This window comes from Perissodus microlepis, chromosome 12, assembly GCF_051167445.1.
Source record: "Perissodus microlepis isolate ML-2025 ecotype Zambia chromosome 12, ASM5116744v1, whole genome shotgun sequence".
NCBI classification, from domain to species: domain Eukaryota; kingdom Metazoa; phylum Chordata; class Actinopteri; order Cichliformes; family Cichlidae; genus Perissodus; species Perissodus microlepis.
The window spans coordinates 28,126,097-28,134,015 of NC_140472.1; the positions used below are offsets into that span (position 1 = coordinate 28,126,097).

The window sequence follows — 7,919 nt, forward strand, 5'->3', positions numbered from 1 at the left end:
GTTGTATTGGAGTAACCCCAGACCGTGTGAAATAATACCCAATACCACCAAAAGTGCAAAAGTATAGGAGCTCCGGGCCGCTGCGTCTGTGCGCGCCGCCATCTTAGATCAGTTTATTGCACCAGCATGCATCTGCTCTTATATAACTATCATTAGCTTATAACTTAATGTGTTTAAGGTACGTGGAACTAAAAATAAAGACAAGATGATAGTTTATTAAACTTTTAATGAAATTTCTAGTTTGAAGCAACAAACCGAAAACGAATATAACAAAAGTGCTCACAACTATATTGAACTTTGGGACTATATAGTCAGTATAGCAATCTACCCAAGATTATTGTTCATAGCCAGGAAAGTTAGCTTTTCTACATGTTCTGCAGAAAGGCTTGCTCTTTTTTGAGAGCAGATGTTCCCTGCTGTGGAGAAGATCCGCTCCGATGGGGTGGAGGTTGCAGGAATGCACAGAAAATATTTAGCTAGCTTTGTGGGGAAACGTCCCTCATTTTCGCTCCACCATTTAAGAGGATCATCCTTTTTAGAAACTGTGGCTTCTTTAAAGTACAGCTGAACTTCACTTCACTTCTCACAACTTGGACATCTTGGTCCTCCTTAGATGCTTCTTCCTCATTGTCACCCTGACTGTCTGTGTCAGACTCAAGGAGTCTTTTCAATCCTACCTGAACCATTGGCCGTCTGCACTTTTGCATGCACATGTGTCCCAGCATTTGCTTCTTTGACAGCAAGCACTTCAACAGTCCCCTGCACTGATGACATCTTCAGGAGCCAAAAGCTTCAACTTTCTGTATCCGGGGTCTAAGGCAGCTGCGAGAATAACAGGGTTTTCTTTGTCTGCTGAGAAAGTGGATATACTCCCCCATCTCTATGTTATGCCTTTTTCTGCACTGGTAATGAAAGATTTCCCTGAGCTCGTCTCCAGTTGGCTTTGGTGTACAGCCCGTGTCAGCCCTTTGACCACCTGTGGAAGACCTGAAACGGTTGTGTACTGCTGTCCACTAAGGTAAACAGTAGCAGTCTCAAAAGGTGCCAACCCTTGCTTCAGTTCTTCAAGCAGCACCCACTGCTCTGGCTTCAAGTCGAAGTAGTGTTTCCCCCTTGGCGTTACCTCGGGATCTGAAAGAGTGGCAGTGAGAGAGGCCAGCGCTGTTCGAGGAGTCTCTCTATCGTGTGGAATGTACTATTCCATCTTGTACTGACATCTTGGATCAGTGTGTTTTTCTTCACATTCATTTGCTCCTGTTTAATTTTTAGCCTTGTACTAGCCAGCTCACTTCTCTTGTATTGACTATGAGCTGGAGTGTGTGTCCAGCACAGCGGATAGAGGCCCATCCATGTTTTTCTTTAAGCAGTCGCATTGCTGCCACCATATTGGAACCACTGTCATGTACTACTGCTTTTATTTTGGCAGGCAAGATGTCAAACTTTGTTAGCACCTCTTCCATCCATGTCACTATATTGGCACCAGTATGCCTCTCCTCAAGAGGCATGGTGTCAAGGATGAAGCTCTTCATCTTCCAATCTTCACTCAGGAAATAGCAAGACACACCAAGGTAGGCCTCTGTTGCACGACTGGTCCAGATATCAGCAGTCAGGGTGAAGAAACCTTTGACACCACCAAGGGTCTGCTTTACCTAAAGATATGAGATGATTTGGAACAATAGTAAGCATTAGGGAAATATATTACAGTATATTTTTTCATTATTAACGCTAACAGCACTAATAATAAGTAATAAGTAGCTCGCTGTTTACGCTAATGTTAACAGCTAACTAGCCAATTAGCTTACCGAGATGACTGTACCACTTCGTCGTCGGATGCCACGACGTGCTTCCTTTTTAGATGCTCGTGCATTGCCGTCGTACTGCCATGGAAGGCAAGTTTCATTTTGCAGATTTTGCATTGGACCCTCTTTTCTTTTGTTTTGTCAAAATGCTCCCAGACTTTCAAGTTCCGTTGCCGAGTAGCCATGATAACGGAGACTGCTTCTTCTTCTTCGTCTTTGGCGTTTAACGGCATCCTTGTAGATGCATTGCCGCCATCTTCTGTTTCAGTCCGTTATTACACTCTTAAATACTACTGTTATTCCTGCACCTTTCAGGATTTTACGACGCTTCAAACAACGCATCGACTATTAAATTAGGCGTCGATGATTTTGATAGTCGACATAATCGTGACTAGTCGACTAATCGTGGCAGCCCTATTGCTGATTACACTGATTTGTTGTTTAGTTTTGCATTGTTACATAAAGATACATGTTAGAGGGCTTTTTGGGTTGTTGGCGCCCTCTCGTAAGGATAATTAGATTGCAGATAGGGGGCAGGTGCTAATAAGAATTTATTCTTCTTCCTGCTCCTTTTCACCCATGGGCGCAGTGTTATATTAGTGGGAAAGAGGATTTGTTTGTAGGAAATGAAACACTGTTGAACCATGTGTGAAATAAATAAATGAAATGAAATGAAATCTTAGCAAACATTGCGTTTTTTCTTGACATTCATTTGATTTTTTTTTTTTTTTTGGTATATCTGTCATTTCATGAAATATTAGTTGCAAGTTGTTCAGACTGGTGTAGGGAACAGAGTTAAGCCAAGAACTACACAGTGTAGGGAACAGTTGTGATTCGCAGATGATCAAATAGTAATTTAGGGAGTGCTCGATTTGCTTTTATTTTTGTGTCAGTGTTACTTTATCATGCTCAATTAATTGTGGGAAGCCATGACCAAGATTAAAATGTGTTTGATTGTTCAGCCCTGTGACATATTATGTTGAAAAAGACCAACTTGGCTAGCACCATGGATCAGTTTTCTTAAGGTTCCATGGGACCCTTAAGAACCAAAGAAAACATCTTTGTGTGTTCTCCTGTTGTGGTTTAATGCTCAACAAGCATAACCTATAAGAAACAAAAACGCACAAAAGAAATATTATCTCTTAATCCGCATTTTTAAAATGTCTTTTTTTTGGTTCAGGGAAAAAGTTTTTTTGGAACTTGTTTTTGCATAATTTAAATGGTTGTTAGTTTTACCTCTAGAGAAATTCACTGAAAGCAAAAGAATTACACTGAAATGAAAGACAAGCTTTTCAGCTCTGCAGGGCCATGCTTATTTAGTCTAATGATGTCACTATCACAGAGTTAAGCCAAGAAACAATATTTGAAAGGAAAACAGCACAGCTAGAAATTTGATGTTTACCAAAATACAAGATCGACTAAATACCAGCAAGGGGCAATATGGTAAGTGATGTATGAGAAGGAAAGGTGCATGGAGAGGCGAAATAAGAGAGCCTGAATGATTGACAGTCTGTCTGCTCTGCGTTTCAGCAACTGCGGGGTGGAATCAATGGTTTTACTTGGCTACCCATGGTAAAAACTCATCCCCTCTCCCTACCTCTCTTCAGTTGTTTCTATCTACCTGTGTCTAAAACCGATGCTTATACTCACATATATTTTTGCCTGCTTGATCTTTTTATATACAATAACATTTCAGTAAGCTTATCCTTCCTGTCCCTTAGGTTTTTCTTCCCAGTCTTTATATCCATGGTGATATACAATGAGCCTCTAAAATACGTATTGTACTACTTGCTACTTATTATAAATTCTTATTCATATAATACATTGAAAAACAATGATCAAAATAAATAAAAGCACACATATTAAGAGTACGAATTTTACGAAAATTTGATTAACAACAACAAAATACAGCTTGTTTAAAATCTTCATTAAGGATACTTGTAAGTTTCACAGTGAATACAAAGAATCACATTCTCTTTGAGCTTGTCTTATTGTGCACATAAGAAAGGGAGCAGAAGCTGAGCAAAGTATAGACCAAGTGACAAAGCAACAATAAAAAATCAGCTACAATATAGAAGATTGAGTTAGGTAACTGACAAGGTATGGAAGCAGATAAAGTGTCCCTCCAATGGCCATCTAACCTCTGACCTTTGTAACGAGTGGCTGAGTGTCTAAACGTCATTCAGATAACGAGTTATGGCCCTGTTGACACTAAATGGCAGTCAATGGACAGATAGATGGCCCACTGGGAATGGATGAAGTCAATGGGCAGTGAGAGTGAGTTCCATATTGCATTAATGGGAGCAATACAATATACTAAATGGTATTTAGCAGACACTTTTATCCAAAATGTCTTGAAGTACCTCATTGAGTGCTTTTATTTTTAGAAAGAGTGGCCCCATTGAAAACCAGGGTCCCTTACACCCCAAACCTGTTGGGACTTTGAGTACTTGCCGTGCAGCAATACTGGATTCATATAGTCTGAGTCAGCAGGCAAGTATTCCTTTTTTTAATTTTAATTTTATTTTTATATGCAATAAACAGCAAGGAATTTTATATGAATCAGGGGATTTCAGTAAGTCTACATGGTATTTAAAATAATGAAGAAAAGGCACAGAACCCTTAATTCTCTTGTGTGGGAGGAGAGTTTCACTTCTTTACCATTAGGCAAGCACTGGTGGAGAGGCATTATCTTTAGCAACATTCAAACATAAAATATCCTTTCATTCTTTTGCTACGTGTTAAGAGTCCCTCCAGTATTCATAATTTTCACATTTTCAGAATTCAATTTTGTTTTTATTTCTTTATCTTCTTCATCTTCATCCTAGCGTTGTTCCCGCTGGTGCAGGGTCCGCTCTTCAGCAAAGGTTTCTCCATTAGGTTCTGTCCAAGGCGTCCTCAGGTGATGCGTTGATGGTCTTAATGTCCTCCTTTATTTTGTCCATCCACCGTTTCTTCGGTCTGCCTCGAGGCCGGCATCCTTCTGGGTCGATCATCATTGCCGTTTTTGCTACCGAGTTCTCATCGCTTCGAATCACGTGTCCATACCACCTCAGGCGGGACTCGAGCATCTTTTCCTTAATTGGGGCTACACCTAGTCGCTTCCGTACGTCTTTGTTCGTAACACGGTCCCGTCTTGTAATTCCCAGGCTCCATCGGAGCATGCGCATCTCCATGGTGTTTAGGGCCTGTTCATGTGTGGTCAATGCGGGCCAACATGCGGAACCATACAGGGCTACTGGGCGGACCACCGCTTTGTAGATTTTTCCCTTGAGTCAATCTGGCATTCTTCTGTCGCAAAGGACACCAGTGACCTGTCGCCATTTTAACCAGGCTGCATTTATTCGTGCTCGGACATCGGAGGTTATATTTCCATCGTAGCTGATGACTGAGCCCAAGTAGCGGAACTCTTCTGTCTTCTTCAACTCTTCGTTGTCAATTATGATGGTGCCATCAGTTTGGGGGCCTCCTTCCAGGTATACGGTCTTTTTCGTATTAAGCCGCATGCCATATTCATCGAGCTGGGTCTTCCAGAGTTGCATCGTCGTTTGGGTCTCTTCTCTGTCTTTGCTGGCGAGGAATATGTCATCGGCAAAGAGGAGAGACCATGGATGAGGTAACTGGAGGTTGGCCGTGATGGTATCCATACATAGAATGAAGAGGGGGGGTGACAGAGCTGACCCTTGGTGGACCCCAGCACTAACTGTGAAGGGAGGTGATAGTCCAGCGGCGCATCGGACTGAACTGGTGGCGTTGTCGTAGAGGAGCTGTATCCATTTGAATTATGCCTCAGGGACACCATGCGATCTTAGGGAGTGCCATATGAGGTCATGGGGTACCCTGTCGAAAGCCTTTTCAAGGTCTAGGAAGGCCATATGTACCGTCTTGTTCTTGTCCCTGTGCTTCTCCAGCAGGAGTCGGGCGGCGTGTATGGCGTCAGTTGTTCCACATCCCTTTACAAAACCGCATTGGTTGGGGGTGACGTTGACAATTTCCCGAAGACGTGCATCGATGATTCTTTCGAATATTTTCGTCGTGTGACATAGTAGGCGGATAGGACGATAATTTGAGCATTCGGCTACATCCCCTTTGTTCTTCCATATGGGTATGGTAATGCTGGTCATCCAGACCTTCGGGACTTCCCCTGTGCTGACAATGTTGTTAAACAGTTCTGTCAGGATGGCCGTTCCCAGTTGCCCGAGAAGCTTCCAGACTTCGGTTGGGATATCGTCTGGTCCAGTTGTTTTTTTATTTCTTTATCTAACGGTTCTTTTTTTCTTTAGATGCCTAGTATAGCATTATGTACAGTTTGCACAGTTTCATTAACTAAATTTCCCACTGGATGATACATAATTTGTAAGATGTAATGTTTTTTGTATGCAATTCTTCCAGAGAACATAGCATCAGGATTAACATATTTATTTCTTCATTTCCAAGGAGTCTATTGGTGTGTGAGAGGCTAAGTCCCCAAAAGATTTGAAAGCCACTGAGGTGTCATTGGGTCATAAAGTTGGGAATCACACTTTTGCTACACACTGATAGTGAAAAGAAGAGATAAAGGAGCATGACTGTATGTCTAAGCGAAAGTGGAACCCAAGCTACATGTTGCACTTTTGCTGAAAACAGTTAAATGAACTGCAGCTGTAAGTACAATCACACCCGACACGTTTGCCTCGTGCCATTCATAGATAGACGTGGACATAGTCACATCAAAGATGAGTTTTGGACTTCACATTTTGAAGCATTTTGGTCAGAAATGAACTGAAGTGGATGAAAGGGTGCTAATTTATCGGCTAACATTAGCATACTTAGCAATACTTAGCAAACTGCATTCAGAGTGTAGGGGTGCAACACACAAACACACATCGGATAAATAGAAAAGTACAATTTTACTCACTAAAACTGAAGCACAAACTTCTCAGATGATCTGTACCAGTATCCATTAAAAATATATATATTTACAAGGGCACGTCAGCACATACAAGCAAAGTTAAGAGGTTCTCTTTTAATGACTGAGAAGTAGTGGCTGAGGCCTAGTAAACACCGATTAGCCCCTGTCAGTCTGTCAATCAACATGGCCTCGCCCCTAATTCAGTTATCCCCATGGATGAGATTCTTTTCTTTTTTTTAATTCTCCCCACAACTCAGAGTTGTTATGGCATGTGATTGCAGTCACACTATATGCGTACCTGCCCAACTCTAACTGAATCACGCTCACTTAATTGCGTGTGGACACAGCAAGCAGCAATCACACTTGTCAAATGACGTGGACTCGGGGGCTAAATGCACTCAAGCATGCTATGGATCGCCTTCTGTGAATACACCCTTAAAGTTTTACGTTGCCAGTTTCACAAAAAGAAACTGTAACCTGATGGGAGTACAGTTTTCATCAACAGTAACAGCTACAGATGGGAATGACAAGCAAAATAAGGCTGATATCATCTTTGGCTATATAGTGTAAAAACAATTTATAACTGTAAAAGATGTTAAGGCATGGGGAAAAAGTCATATCAGATCTACAGGAATAGAGCCAGTTAATGGTGACATCACAAAAGACGGCTGCCACGAGGTCCTTTCTTAAGCCTTAAGACACACTTAAATCCAAAACTTCCTTAATTACATGTAGGTGTACTATACACTAGGTTCAATCAGATCACTTCACATGGAGTAGTAATACAGAGCTGTAAAAGAGAATACATTTTATGGAAATTACTTGTCATTTAAATATCTCAGCATGTGATGTAAAATTTTCCTATTCACCTGATTTGGAGTTTTATAGTAAAGTCTATAAAAATCAACCATTCTGGCATCTCTGTGGTATTTTAAGAAAAGGAACAGTGCCTTTGCTGTTGTAGACAAAAGTCTTCATCATTATGCCTTATTCACTTTGCTGTAATTAAATATAATAAATGTCACCTTTCCCTTCTTTTTAGTTTTATATTCTTCTCTACACTTTCACACGTTTAAAGCAGAGCACTGCACAGATCTTGGGTAGATGCTCAAAAGATTAGCAACCACATCAAAGAGATCAACAGCACTATCTCTACAATAATTGATGAGTCCACCACAGTTTATTTGAAGTGTGAGTCCAGCAAAAGTAGTAATCCCCCTTTTGAATTT

The 7,919-nt window shown here is 41.1% G+C and overlaps 1 pseudogene; it reads right to left on the bottom strand.

Moving 5' to 3' along the window:
• Positions 1–324: 324 nt before the first annotated feature.
• Positions 325–2,032, bottom strand: LOC146376502 (E3 SUMO-protein ligase ZBED1-like; annotated as a pseudogene).
• Positions 2,033–7,919: the final 5,887 nt, after the last annotated feature.